This window comes from Cupressus sempervirens, chromosome 9 (genome assembly GCF_028749045.1).
Source record: "Cupressus sempervirens isolate cs-2001-9-10 chromosome 9, ASM2874904v1, whole genome shotgun sequence".
NCBI lineage: Eukaryota > Viridiplantae > Streptophyta > Pinopsida > Cupressales > Cupressaceae > Cupressus > Cupressus sempervirens.
In genome coordinates, this window is record NC_143126.1 from 194,615,928 (window position 1) to 194,630,062 (window position 14,135).

Sequence of the window (14,135 nt, forward strand, 5' to 3'; positions counted from 1 at the left end):
CTATTTAGTTATAAAAGAAGTTCACCTTAGTGATCATGTTTTTTATTTTTCAAACTTCACTCAAATTAAATAGTTTAAATTTAAAAATGTTATTATTAAATGACACAAAATATGATAAGCAAGCTTCCCTTAGCTTCAAGAATATGTGTTCTCATATTCTCTACTAACAAGGTCAACCACGTGAAGGTTTCCCTGAGAGACCTAAGACACCACAACACAACACAACACAACACAACATCAAACAAAAAAACCACCTCCCATGACACAAAACAACCCAACAATTTATTTTATTATTTAATTGTTTACATTAATTAATGTATTAATTTTGCATTACATGTAAGTGTTAGTTTTTCGTATTTTATTTTGAAGTTATTAAGGCCATTGATATGTTGTAATGATGGTTAAAAAAATAGTTTTTAAGAATATTCTTATCCACTTATTTTAGTGCCAAAAAAATTAGTCATTTGTATCATGTTTACATGTCACCTTTAAAAATTTATATTTAACAATTGTGCAAACAGAATTGTGTCATGAATTGCATTCATTATGATTTTACATGTCAATGTTAGTTTGACAATGATTATTTAAGATTTATTTATTATTTTATGAATTGGTGTATTAAATAACTGTGCAAACAAATTATGCCATGAATTGCATTCATAAAGTGAGCTCATGTTGTGTATAGAAACGTAATTTCTTATTTTATGAACAAAGCTCAAAAAATATGTATTTAACAATTGTGCAAACAAATTATGTCATGAATTGCATTCATAAAGTGTGTTTATGATGTGTTTAGAGGGGTAATTTATGATTTTATGAACAATGATAATATCTCGTGCTAGTTTGATAATGACTATTTACATTGGACTACTATTTTATGAATTGGCTAGTGATTCATTAATGAATAATTTATCATTATTAAGATCAAAATTAGTAAACTTGGAAAAAAAACATTTCAACAAAACAGTGCAAGGGAACACAGGCGACATACCTTAAAGAATGGCCTTGGCCTATAAACCATTCTTTAAGCTGTCAAAAAAACAAGACTTTAAGGGATGACCATGGCCAATGGGCATTCCCCTTTAGTCTTTGAAGGGGCTTTTAACCCCTTCCAATAACCTTTTTTATTGAGCATTGTATATTTACATGTTACAAAACTGCTAGATCAATGTTTGATCAAAATATTACAAAGCAAATGATCAAAATATATTTACCAGCAACTTCACTCCTATGATTGTGCCTTCAATGTGGTGGAAGTTGATGAGCTGAAGAAGTCTGTTGCCTGGAAGGATCCTTGTATATGTCTATCATTATCAATCAATCTCAGTTGCAATATCATTTATGTTTAGAAGAGCAATGTAATGAAATTATTGTGCAAAAACATATTGAAAACAAGGGCACTGTTAAAAAATGGTCAACTGAAAAATTAAACATCAAGAGCACATACATACCAAATCTCCTTTTTCTGTTCTTTTTAACAGTCAATCGTGCCTCAACTTGAATGATGTATCAACTCCCCAATAGTTACAAATTGTCTTAATTGTCAGCCAACATTTCACAACTTGACTAGTAGTTCAAATAAAAGAATTCATTAAAACATAATGATCTAAACATGCTTTTGATTAAATAATAGAATTAGAACACAGAAATTTAAAAATGAAAAAGGAAACTTCAAGCTTAAATTTACACCCTGTAGCATTTTCATCAGAATCTTATCTGCAACCAACATATACATATAAGTATCCAGAACTTTGTAGGAACTATAAAAATCTAATAATTTAACTACATGCAATAAAGTGTTCTGACTATAAAGCTAACGAAATTCAATTTCCTATATTCTAGCTTTATAATTAATAAATAAACCTGAAAAAGGAACAACTTTGCAGTGATGTTTTTGCTGTTCTGGATGAGTCTGAAAAGGAGATAGCTCCAGATGATTCTTGGCTTGGAAGGATTTTGGATGGCCTAAATCTCCAAAATGCAATGGATTGTCAGAGAGAAACAGAACTACTGGAGTAAGCGATGAGATGGACGGCCAAATCAGAGAGAAGCTTGTGAGCACAAATCTGACTCCAAATTAAATCGTGCACTTCGAAGCCTCATTGTTCAGTCGGACAGAAACAAGAAACAAGAAAATCTAAGAAAATCTCATTTAAAAAGTCGGACAGAAACAAGAAAAGTTCTTTCTTGGAAGGCATCCCAAGACTAAGGCAGCAATCCAAGCTGCTAAAATGATGGCAGTATTTCAACGGGGTCATTTGAAGTGAAAAAGCAGGATGCTTATTAACTCAGACTAAATTGGGGACCTTGTCTGTGTAAAAGCAATGCTTCACAAGCCAGAGGGCAAAGATGACAGATACAAGCCTTCACTTGACCAATTAATTTTATCAATTCACATGACAGATACTCAAGAAAGAATCATCATCATCAATTTCATAGCAAGCCATTAATGCACCTTAAAATGCTTCAGGCAGAGGACATGAATGAACAGATCCTGTAAACTAGTGGAATGTGTTGAATTATGTCCACAAACCCTCAATCAACCAATCAGAATCATCAATTCATACAACCAGGTGTTGCTAGAGATAGTCTGAAAGATGGTGATGCCATTGGAATATGGAAGAAATGTGTGATGTAAAAAATCATCTTTGGGTTGAGTGGATGTGGGGGAAGTGGCAGCTAACCTAAATATATTTCAATATATGTCCTCTTGGCACCAGTTTTAATCATCTTCTCTGTGCGTAGGCAAAAAGGGTTGTAAGAGGAGTATCTAAATCAACACAGTTTATGCAGATACCGACTGAAGAAACTAGTTCGTCTTAGACTACCAACAATGTTGTATCCCATTCTTGCTAAATATATTGTTTGATTTCCTACTTTCTTGCTTTTCTATTTTGATACAATACTTCCTTTGGCTTTTGGAAGCTATTTCTCCCATCTTGGTTTGTTATTGCCTTGGAGCTATGGGATAATTTCTGAAAAAGTGACCATGAGAAAAACGACATCAAAAGACAATAAATTCATTTGATTTGCAGGACCCTTCAAACATTCTATTAATTAATGGTTTTTGACAGAGGTTGATTTGGCTCTAAGACAACACAAATGGTGCCATATGTAGTAAATCCCTTTCCCAAGGTAATTTTGGATAGACAAAGACATTGACTCTTGAAGTTGTCAATTTCAATGACACTCATTCTAAAATTTATCGGGAAGTAATGAATTCAAATCGTACTGGAGCTGAGGGCAACTCCTCCATTGACTCAAACGGTCCTGGATTTTCCTAGAACCAAGGCCCAGCTGATAAAATTTGAATCATAATTCAGCTTCATTTACAAAAAGCTCTGCTAAAATAACCTCTTGGCCATAAATTTATTTTGCACCCATGCTGTCTCTTTAAAATTGAAAGGCTCGTTCATATGGATTCTTCAACAAAAGTTCTACACCTAGAAAGCTGCAAATCAATTCCCTTATACCCAATTCCAAAATTCCGACATTAAGTATGATTGATCCACTGCAAATCAATTCCCTAGTACCCAATTCCAAAATTCCAACATTAAGTATGATTGATCCAATCTAAGGACTGTGACCTTCTCTAACACTTCTAGAGATGTATTTTTTGGTCTCTTATTTTGTCAGCCCTTGTGCTTTTGAGATTCTCAGCTTGCAGCTTCTACCAACCTTACAGAAGGTTGTTGATCTGGTCACAGTTTATCTTAAAGAATGGCCTGTAGGGAGCTCTACACTACCAAAACTCAAAACATGCTAAATTTGTATCAATTTTTTCATAAGAGATTGCAATCCTAATGTTTCAATCTCTAAGAATTTCAAAGCAATTAAGAGAGCATAACAAAAAACCCTAGAGGAGTTCCTGATTGTTTTCCTCTATTTCCCTTGTGTACTGGCAATTTATGATATTTATAGCTAGTTAGTTATGTGTCTATCCCATTTCTTGTTTCAGATGAAACATATTTGCTTTTATTAGTTTGAAAAAATGTTTGATGAAACCATGTGTGGCTGGTAACAGTACCTAAAGTCATTCTGTTTGTTAGTTTTTTTAATCACAATATGTGTAGTTATGTTTATCAATTATTTGAAATGCTAAATTATACTAGAGTATTTGAGTTTTAACAATTCTATGTTTATAGCTGCTTATTAGTTTTATGAAGTGTGGCTAAAGAAGTACACTGTAACACAGAAAATGTAGCTGCTTATTAGCTGCTTATTAGTTTATTCTAAGCTTACTAAGGATTATTCTAAGCATCCCAATAAACGAGAAACTAGTTACTATGCAACCATCTTGGGAAGAAATAATATTGTCCAACTGCAATAGGTGCAAGTGGTTTGAGGCTTTCCTATGCATAATGTCTGACAAAAAAGACTTTGGACAGGTGGAGACTTCATGATCCAGAGGCAAGATAAATTATCCCTATGGATCTCCATAATCATCTTATTTACGTTAGCCAGGTTTAGAAAGTTTACGTAGAGTTTTTCTTAATGGAATTGTCCATCCCAAGATAACGATGGCAATTGATGATGAAATAAGAGTTTTCCCTTGAAATTGTTTGATCTCATCATAAGAACTTGTAAATTTGAAAACTGTGCAATCCAAGCTGGAGTGCCTCCTGTCAAATTGTTCTGTCCAACGTCAAGCACCTGCAGCCCTGTAATTTGTTCTTCTCAAATTACAGCTCAACCAAAGCAGACGAATTTCCTAAAGGAGGAGGAATGGTACCTGTCAGTCTATTTTTTGGCAATGCTAAATCAGTCATTTTGAAGAGATTTCCTACAGTGCTGGGAATGTTGCCTGACAAACCATTTCCCCAAAGGTAAAGAAGTTGCAGGTGAGAGGCCATGCCCAATTCAGACGGAATGGTGCCAGTCAGAACATTTGCTGACAAGTCCAAATCAACCAATGCGGAGAGATTTCCCAAAGAACGGGGAGTTGTTGGATCCTAAGTAAAGATGCAGGTGGAAGTTTGGCTGTGGAGAGAGATAGGGAAGTTTTCCTGTGAGATCGAGGGATTGAAGGGAGGAGAGATTGCTGACGATCTGCAATTTGACAGGGGAATAAACCCTCGCACATTGTTCTTCTCAAGATGGGCTTTGCATACGCCTCCAATGTCACAATGTATTGAGTCAAAGTGATCGTCAGAACACAGAGAGAGAAAAACGTATGCTGATGTGGCAGAAGAAAATTGCAAATAAAGTCGGAGGAGGAAGCAAGCGAGCATTCAGATTTGCAGTCCAAGAAGACACATCTATTTGAGGCATTCTGTCAAACAGTTCACGAGTCTTGTCTATCTTATATATGTTTTGCTTAAAGTACGGGAACAGCTTAATTTTCTGGTTTGTTTTCTTTGTTAAGCCTCATGATTGCCTTCAAAATTCCCTTTCAAAACCCTAAATAGACAAATAAAAAACCCAACCAAAATCAAATCACTTCAAATCATACAATACTGGTAGAAAAAAATGTCAAACTTTCAGACTGCTATTAAAGATTGAAAATCTATATAAATTTCAGATGCCTATGATTTTCAATAAGTACCGAAAAAATGAGTACCATGTGAATCCAGACATAATACATATTTTTTTTATCATAATTTGAATCCAGACATAATACATGTGCTAGCAATAACATTTCTAGCTAACCATTCCCAATTTCATTGCATAAGTACAAAGTCAGGAGGTGCATACCCAGAAGAAAATTCTGAAAGAAGGATTAATTTGATTCCATCAGCTGCTGCCCCTTCCTCCTTCCTCCGTCATGCCATAAAAAAAATAGAAAACCTAGAAGACAGAGACCTTAAAAAAATAAATCAAAGACTAACAAAGACAAACCCCAGATGAAAATAAACACAAGACAAAAACACAAAGAAAAACAAAAACAAAGTTTTCAGACAAAGAAAGAAATGACAAATCACAAAAAATTGTGTGATTTTCTACGAAGGTTCAAATATATATCTTACCCTGATTTTTCGATTCCCCCATGACGTTCGATTTGAAATTTTGTTATCGTCAGGATTAGATACTCCAAATTTCTTGTTACCGTTAGGGTTTGATACTCCAAATTTGAGTCTGGACGTTTCAAAATTCTGCCATATTTTGTTTCAGACAGACCCTCTCGAGAGTCAACGGCGGCCAAAAAAACTATGGACAAGATTCGGATAAATTTTATCCACACGTTAGACTAGGAGAGTTTTTTATTATTATTATTTTAATGTTTTATTTTTAATTTGAAGTTATTCATATGATTTTCTCCCTATTTTGTTTAAGGATATTCTATTCTGTAATGATTTTAAGTTTAAGCATATTCTATTCTATTCTTGAAAATATTTTGTTTTAGGATTTTTTTCTTTATTGATATTTTGAAATATTATTTGGATTATATGATTGTACAAATTCAAGATTACAATTCACATCAAATGTAATTTTTTAAGTAGGGATGAAAGCAACAAATCAAATTAAAGTAACTTCGCTTTAAATTGAGAAAAGGGTGAATAAAATTATATAAAATAGAATATATTTAGAAATTAATTTATTTTAGAAAATTAAATTGTTATTATTATTTTTGTATTAAATATAATATACGTATAGTATATCTCTAAAATTTCAATAAGGCTTGCTATTATTTTATTATAGTATCAAGAGTCTCTAAATTATATCATATCCAAGTTATTTTCACAAAATAATCACAACAACATACAAATGTTTCAAGTTTGGATACAAAGTTTCCATCAATTATGTATGCAATATGTGGTTCTCTCATCTATGTATTTTCATCATTTTTCTAGTCCTACACATATAACTCATATGGTTTTAAGGCGATTCTTTAATTGTTTTATTTAGTCAAATGAAGTTACAACATGATTAGTTCGGTCCACCAAACTATTGCTACTTGCAACAAATCAACTAGAAGAGTGTGATTATTGGCTTTTTCTCATTTTTTTATATAATGTCGGTTAGGTAACATCTTTGTAGGCACTATAAATAAGAATTTAAAAACAAAAGGGATGTAGAGCTTGACAATTTCTAGAGTTTTTTTTACTGACTTGGTTGACTCTTTTTTACACCCTTCCTACAATAGAAAAAATATATGTATAAAATTTATTAATGATTTTTCCAAGTATACTTGGGTTTACTTTCATTGACATAAATTTACTTGGTCTTTGATTTATGTTAGGGATTCAAATATTTCACAAATATATAGTTAAAAAAAGACATCAAGGCTTTGCATACATACAATGTCGGTGACTATGTTAAGTAGTTTTCCATTGAATAGGAGATTAATTTACATCTCATAGATCCTTATAGTTCTTAATAGATAGTATCGCTTAATACAAGGATATATCTTTAAGAGATGAAAATTTGCATTATAAAATCCAAATGTATTTATTGTACCTTAATGAATGAAGTTCATTAAATATTCTTTCTATATTACTTTTTGGGCTTGTCTTTACAAACACAAACTTCGAAGGCATCCCAATTATTTCATTGATCACATGAATGGTAGTACACATGTGGCTACCCTTTCGTGAAGGGAAGAATTTTAATTACCATGCTTTGTTATGTTTTGGTTAATATTTTTACTTATTTCATTAGCTACATCATTGAGCCATCTTTGAGCAATTTTTTTCTAAGGCAGAAAGGGACGAGTAACGGTATTCCAAAAGTTATCAATATTCAAGTTGTTAAAGAACTCTGGCTAGAAATCAGAGAAGTGTGGGGAAATGATGAGAATTGAACCACCCATGATTGAGTGTTATGTTAGGAAGCCTTGCATATGGATGACTCTGTATGAGGGGGGCTTGGTTTCGTTCATGGAAGCCATGGCAGGCCATGATGATAATGATTCATTTCAATTTGTCAATTCTTGGATGGATAGAAATCTTAAGAAATCTTAACAAAGGTAAGAAAGGCTACAAAGACGAAAAGGATAAAGGTAAGAAATCTTGCTACATTGCTGAAGAAGATGGTTCTAACAATAATTTTTATGATCATGATGAAGAAGTTGTTTATGTTGCAATGAAAGATTATTCTAATAAAGAAGAGAGAATTGCATTGATTCCACATGTGAGTAAGAATGATAGATGGATAATTAATAGTGGTTGCTCACATCGTATGTTAGCTGATAGAAGTAAGTTTGAAATGGTATAACATTATAATGGAAGTAGTGTTAAGTTTAGTAACTATGCACCATGTTATATGAAAGGTAAATGATCAATAAAATTAAATGATAAGATCAAATGTGACAATGCACATTGGGTTGATGGTTTGAAATATAACTCATTGAGTGTGGCATATTTGATAAGCTCAGGCTACAAAGTTGATTTCAAAAACAACAAGGCAAAGATTTGTGATTCAACTAGTGAATTAGTTGGAATGAGAGAGAATATAAGAGGTAACTTACATTCTATCTAGACCTATCTAAAGATACTTGTCAATTTGCACAATGTGAAGATGTTTGGTTATGACATAAGAGGTTATGTCATGTGAACTTTGATAACTCGGTAAGTATTAGTATGATGAAAAGAGTTAGAGGATTACCAAGACTAAGAAAAGCTAATAAAGTTGTGTGCAAACAATATCAAATAGGGAAAATGACACAATCTAATTTCAAGAGCAAGACCTATTCTTCTGATGATATTTTGGAGTTAGTTCATACTAACTTATATGGTCCTATTAGAGTGCAAAGCTATTATGGTGACAAATATTTTGTTTTTGTTTTGATGACTACTCTAGAATGATGATTGTGATGTTTCTTAAGAAAAACATGATGCAATTCTAATGTAATGACAAGTCTTGCTCCTTAACCCTAACTTCTCCCAGGGTCTCCTCTAGGCTGCTTCTCTAGACTATTAGGGTTCTTACACTAACCCTAACTTAGAAGGGTTACACTCCCAATCCTCTCTTCTTTCAACTTGTCCACACCAATGTATAACTCAACTCCATCACTAGTACATTTTGACTCATTTTTCAATGAAAATTGGTCAAAAATTTGACTCATATTGGTTGAATTTCAAAAAATTGTTTCGTCACTATTTTTGTCATCAAAATTTTGACCAATTTTTTCTTTGGTAAAAATTTTGACCAAATTGTTGATGATTGATATATGTTATAGCGATAAGCCTCCTTTTCACTCACTAAAAAAACTCATCACCATGACTTATAGTGATAGCTCCTCCTTTTTTATAGAAGAAATCACTATATGTTATAGCAATATCTCCTCCATTTCGATCACCGAAAACACTCATCGCCATGACTTATAGTGATATTTCCTCCTTTCTCCATAGAAGAGATCACTATATGTTATAGTGATATCTCCTCCTTTTCGATCATTGAAAACACTCATCAGTGTGACTTATAGGAATATCTCCTCCTTTTTGATAGAAGAGATTGCTATATGTTATAGCAATATCACCTCCTTTTTTATCACCAAAAAAACTCATCGCCATGACTTATAGTGATATTTCCTCCTTTTTGATAGAAGAGATCGCTATATGTTATAGTGTTATCTCCTCCTTTCTGTAATGCCCCACCATGTGACCCAAAAGAAATTAACCTAAAGTTTCACTAAGTTTTCCAAACATTTTTTTTTAAGATAAAGATAAAACGATAGTAATAGAATAGCAGAAGCAATTAACATACACTCATACATCAACAACACATAAACAGGTTACGACTCTTAAGGGTCCTATGACGATGAATCACATTTAATTTTAATTAATACTAAATCCAATAAATAACACATCCACATCAATGATTAAATACAAGTTCAAATCTAATTAAATAATATACATTTTTTTCTAAATGCCACTTGGCAATAATCAGGAATGCACAATCATCCACTATACATGTCACAAGGTATGAAAGGCTAAAAGAATATACATCATAAAAATAGATTACATCATCTTGTAATATTTATGAAATCAAATACAATACACTAAGTATAACCATCCATCATAGAAATACAAGAATAGATAGAAAGGAACATCTGCACAAACACATCCAATGGTTGAATCTCAATGGTATAAGAAGAAGCACTACCACTCGACCTCGTGAACCCAAAAAGGTCCACACTGAGGAGATAGTCTCAAGTCCTATAGAGGATAACAAACTCAACAATAAAAAGCCAACATCTAGGCTCAAGGAATCACCTAAAAGTAAACTATCTCAAAGGGTACCAAGACACAAGTATCAACTAATCCCAAAGGCAACATAGACATGTAGGAAGTCTACTATGCAAGTGGGCAAGTGTCATTGCACAAACAACTCTAGGGTTATCCAGCTAGTCTTTTAATCCTCTGACCCCCTAGTGACTCTATGCAGCACTAGTATCCTTTCGTACTAACAAGGCATACTAATGAGTCAACTCTAAGGTTACCCAGCTAGTCTTTTAATCCTCTGGCCCCTTAGTGACTTTTTGTGGTACCAATATCTTATTAATTCATTTTAAACCCATTTAATAAAATGTTATCACTTATTAAATAGCCTACAATGGGTTACCATGGCAGCCGCTTTGGGCCCCAACCTCCATTGCAAGCCATTTCCCAACTTAACATACAAATAACCTACCCTAAGCTCAGTAAAATCAAAAGATCACAAAAGACTACATACCATACATCAGTTTTTAAACAAGCAACTGATAAGTATTAAAAAACACTGATCATAATCACAGATTCCACCAATACAATCATCCTAACAGGACTGGTCCCAAAATCAAGTATACATAAACCATTCCATGTCATAACATGATATCACCAAGAACAAATCATACAAACACCTCAGTCCTATAAAAGCAACTGGAAAGCAATCCAAATACAACTGATCAAAGATTCAAAGGTTATATCAGATAGGTCACACCATTCACCTCAGTCTCACAAAAGAACACTGGAAAGCTATAAAAATCAATAGATCAACACACATCATAGAGCATACCAAACACATTACCATGGTTGAGTTTAAAAGATCAAGATCGAATCATCAAAATATCACAAATGCAGAACTCCCAAGCCTCTGGTAGACGTCTTAAAACTAGTCAATCCAAACCCAAAACATAGACAACATACAAGTAACAGTGTAGTTTCATAGTTTGGTCTGATTTTGAAAAAACACATAGTTGAGTTAATAATAAGGTTACAGTTTGTAATGGGCACCTATCGGTTATAACTTCGTGATTTCACACTTTGCAAGCAAGCTCTGATACCACTGTAATGGGCACCCCGAAAATGCCCAAGAACTAAACCAATTGCTGAAAGTAATTTAAATGTCTTTGCATAAGTTTCAATCCACACAACATGAGCAAGAAGGAATTTATGCAAATTGAAGACTGAACAACTACTGAAATAATATTAGTTCTCACAATGATAAAATCAAGTACATAGCAATGTATTCCAAAGGCCAAACCCCAAGGGAATGACATCTAGAATGTTACAAGAGAGGATGAACATCCTCTTTAATGCCAAGAAAGATATGTGACTCACACATCCAAGCTCTTATCAAATGCAATTCACAATCATCTGATGCTAAACAATGAGACTCTCACCCCTATTTATCCTTTTCCTTCACCCTTCTAGAAGGAACTAAAATATTAATTAATTGCATTTACTGGAGGCTTCCCCCTTCCAATAATTAATGCATTCTCTAGAAACTCCTCCCTGGCAATACAATAATTAATTGTGCTTCTAGAAAATTAAATTACTAGAGTTTTCCCCCTTTCCAATTAACACACACTCTAGAAGCTTCTCCCTTGTAATATAATAATTAATTTAATTAATTAAATATAAAGTCACCTTTTAATTTTTAATTTATTTATGACTATAAATCCAATCGCCTCAAGGGTGTAGATCGCTCATGGTCCCAATCATGATACCTTCTCAAAGAGAGATCAACAAGGTTGCATCCATTAGGATGACTTACAAAAATCAAATGGGAGAGGCACTACAAAATATCTCTCCATCATGAGAAGTGAAAAAATGTGACAATCAAACATCAAGTCAATCCAATTAAGGATCAATAAGGTTGTTGACAAAGTCCTTTATTTTAGTCCATTATTGATTTATCTTTCATGAGTATGTTCCTATGTTCCTCAAGTATATCACTGAGTGGTGAGAGAGTCTATGATGGTTAATCATCTTTTTTTCTTTTTTTTCTATTTGTGGAGTGTTTTAATAAAATTTTGGGGCAAGCATGATGTAGGATGAATGTGATAAGAACTGTCACGCATCTAGCAATTGCACATACCCATGATCTAAGACAACCTAGACTAATATTGAAACATTCCTTCTTCTTTTTTTTATAGTAATGTTATCCAAATGGTCAATATTTGGGTTCACTTATATCTCTTTCTTTTCAATAAAGCACAAAGATGAAAACTTGTGAAAAATATCTAGCAACAACTTAATACATCATCTAACTTGATAGCACAACATCAATTCTTCTAAGTCATATCTCCTAAATCATTCTTCTAGCTCATCCATGCTCCTCACTAACATTTCTTCTATCAATCAAATCAAGCAATCCATCAATTTGTCAAGATTTTCATATCTAGCTATCAATCAATCAATTATCATATCTCTTATACAAGACATATCTTTCTTGAAACTAGATGTTTTCTCTTGTCTTATATAGGGTGTATCTTCCTTGAAACTAGAAACTATCGCTAGTCTTATACAGAATGAGTCCTTCCTAAAACCAAACGTGATTCTTATCAAGAAATCTCTATCAATCAAACAATCATCATTGTCTACCTAAATCTTCACTTTCATCATTTCATCTAACATTTCTCATCTTTTATTCTGAGATCATCCATGCATTTCTTGCACAAATAATCTCTCAAGTGGGCATGGTCCACTTGCTATAATTAGAGCAAGTTGGGGCAAAACCTAATTTGAAACTCTTTGATTCAACACTCATAATCACATTATATCAAAGAGGGGCAAATGTAGACATCCAAAAATGGACTAACTTACGAGTTTACATTTAACACACTAATTATTCTTCTATTAATTGAAGGTTCAAACATTAATTAATCATCTTTATTCCTCTATTATTAAATCTTGGTGTCATTTAATCTTCCCTAATATTAATTGAATAATTAAAATTATTTAACTGACAAACCTTTAATTAATTGATTATTATCACTTAATTAAACTCAATTTCTAATTTCCCATAGTTTTAATAATTTATTGATTATTTAAATTAACTAATTTATTTATCTTTATTAAATTAAATTCTAAATTTAATTTAATTTCATCTTTATTTCTTTTAGTTTCAATTTTGATCAGTTGCTATTTAATTTTCATTTAATTTCATCTTTCAAATTTAATTGAACTTTTTATTCAATTATATCTTCTAAAACCTAAAAATCAATTTTATGAAGAATTAGAAAATTAGAAAATTAGAAAATCTTCACAAATTGAAAAAATAGTTTTTCTATAAACCCAAAATCAAAATGCATTTTAATGTTTTCATTTTCTGTTATGACCCTAGTAAGCGGCCTTCACTAGCACCTCAGGGTTTTGGTGCAATGGTTCACACCATGTGGTATCAAAGCCTCCACCCAGGTTTGCGTCTCTGAGTAGGTGGCAACACCAACATTGTAGTGTCTTTCTGGGGCTCATACAGCCAAGGGAGGGCCCACTATATAGGCACACATCAAGCCTAGAGTCTAGAATGCAGAGTGTGGTGGGATGTTATGATCCTAGTGGGCGGCCTTCACTAGCATCTTGGGGCTTTGGTGCAATGATTTGTATTGTTTTCAATTTTTGGAAACTTTATTTCTCCAAAATTTGAAAATATCTCATATTTTATCCTCTATCTTTTTCGGTTTAAAATGGAAACTTTCCAATTATTCCTCTAGTCTCTTTCATCCTTGTCCATTGATCATGATTTTCCCAAATTGATTTCAACTGTTATGAATTTCTACAAAATCTATATAAACAACCTTCGTATCTCTTAGTTTGAGGGGATGTCTAACTTTCATATCGAACCTCTGTCAATTTTCTATCATCTTTCTATCATTTGAATCATATAATTTTATCATATTTCTCAGAGCTTGGAGCCTAAGTGCTGCCAAAATCATAGTTGAGTGCACACTTCATACAATCAAAGAGAAGCAACAAAAGCTTGAAGCAATC

The 14,135-nt window shown here is 32.8% G+C and overlaps 1 long non-coding RNA gene across 1 annotated transcript; it reads right to left on the reverse strand.

Moving 5' to 3' along the window:
* Positions 1-893: 893 nt before the first annotated feature.
* LOC149538141 (uncharacterized) lies at positions 894-6,174 on the reverse strand. Its single transcript, XR_016355993.1, has 4 exons — positions 5,967-6,174; positions 5,695-5,787; positions 1,452-1,566; positions 894-1,304 (listed from the first exon to the last, which is right to left on the reverse strand). It is a non-coding gene; the product is annotated as an uncharacterized LOC149538141 (long non-coding RNA).
* Positions 6,175-14,135: the final 7,961 nt, after the last annotated feature.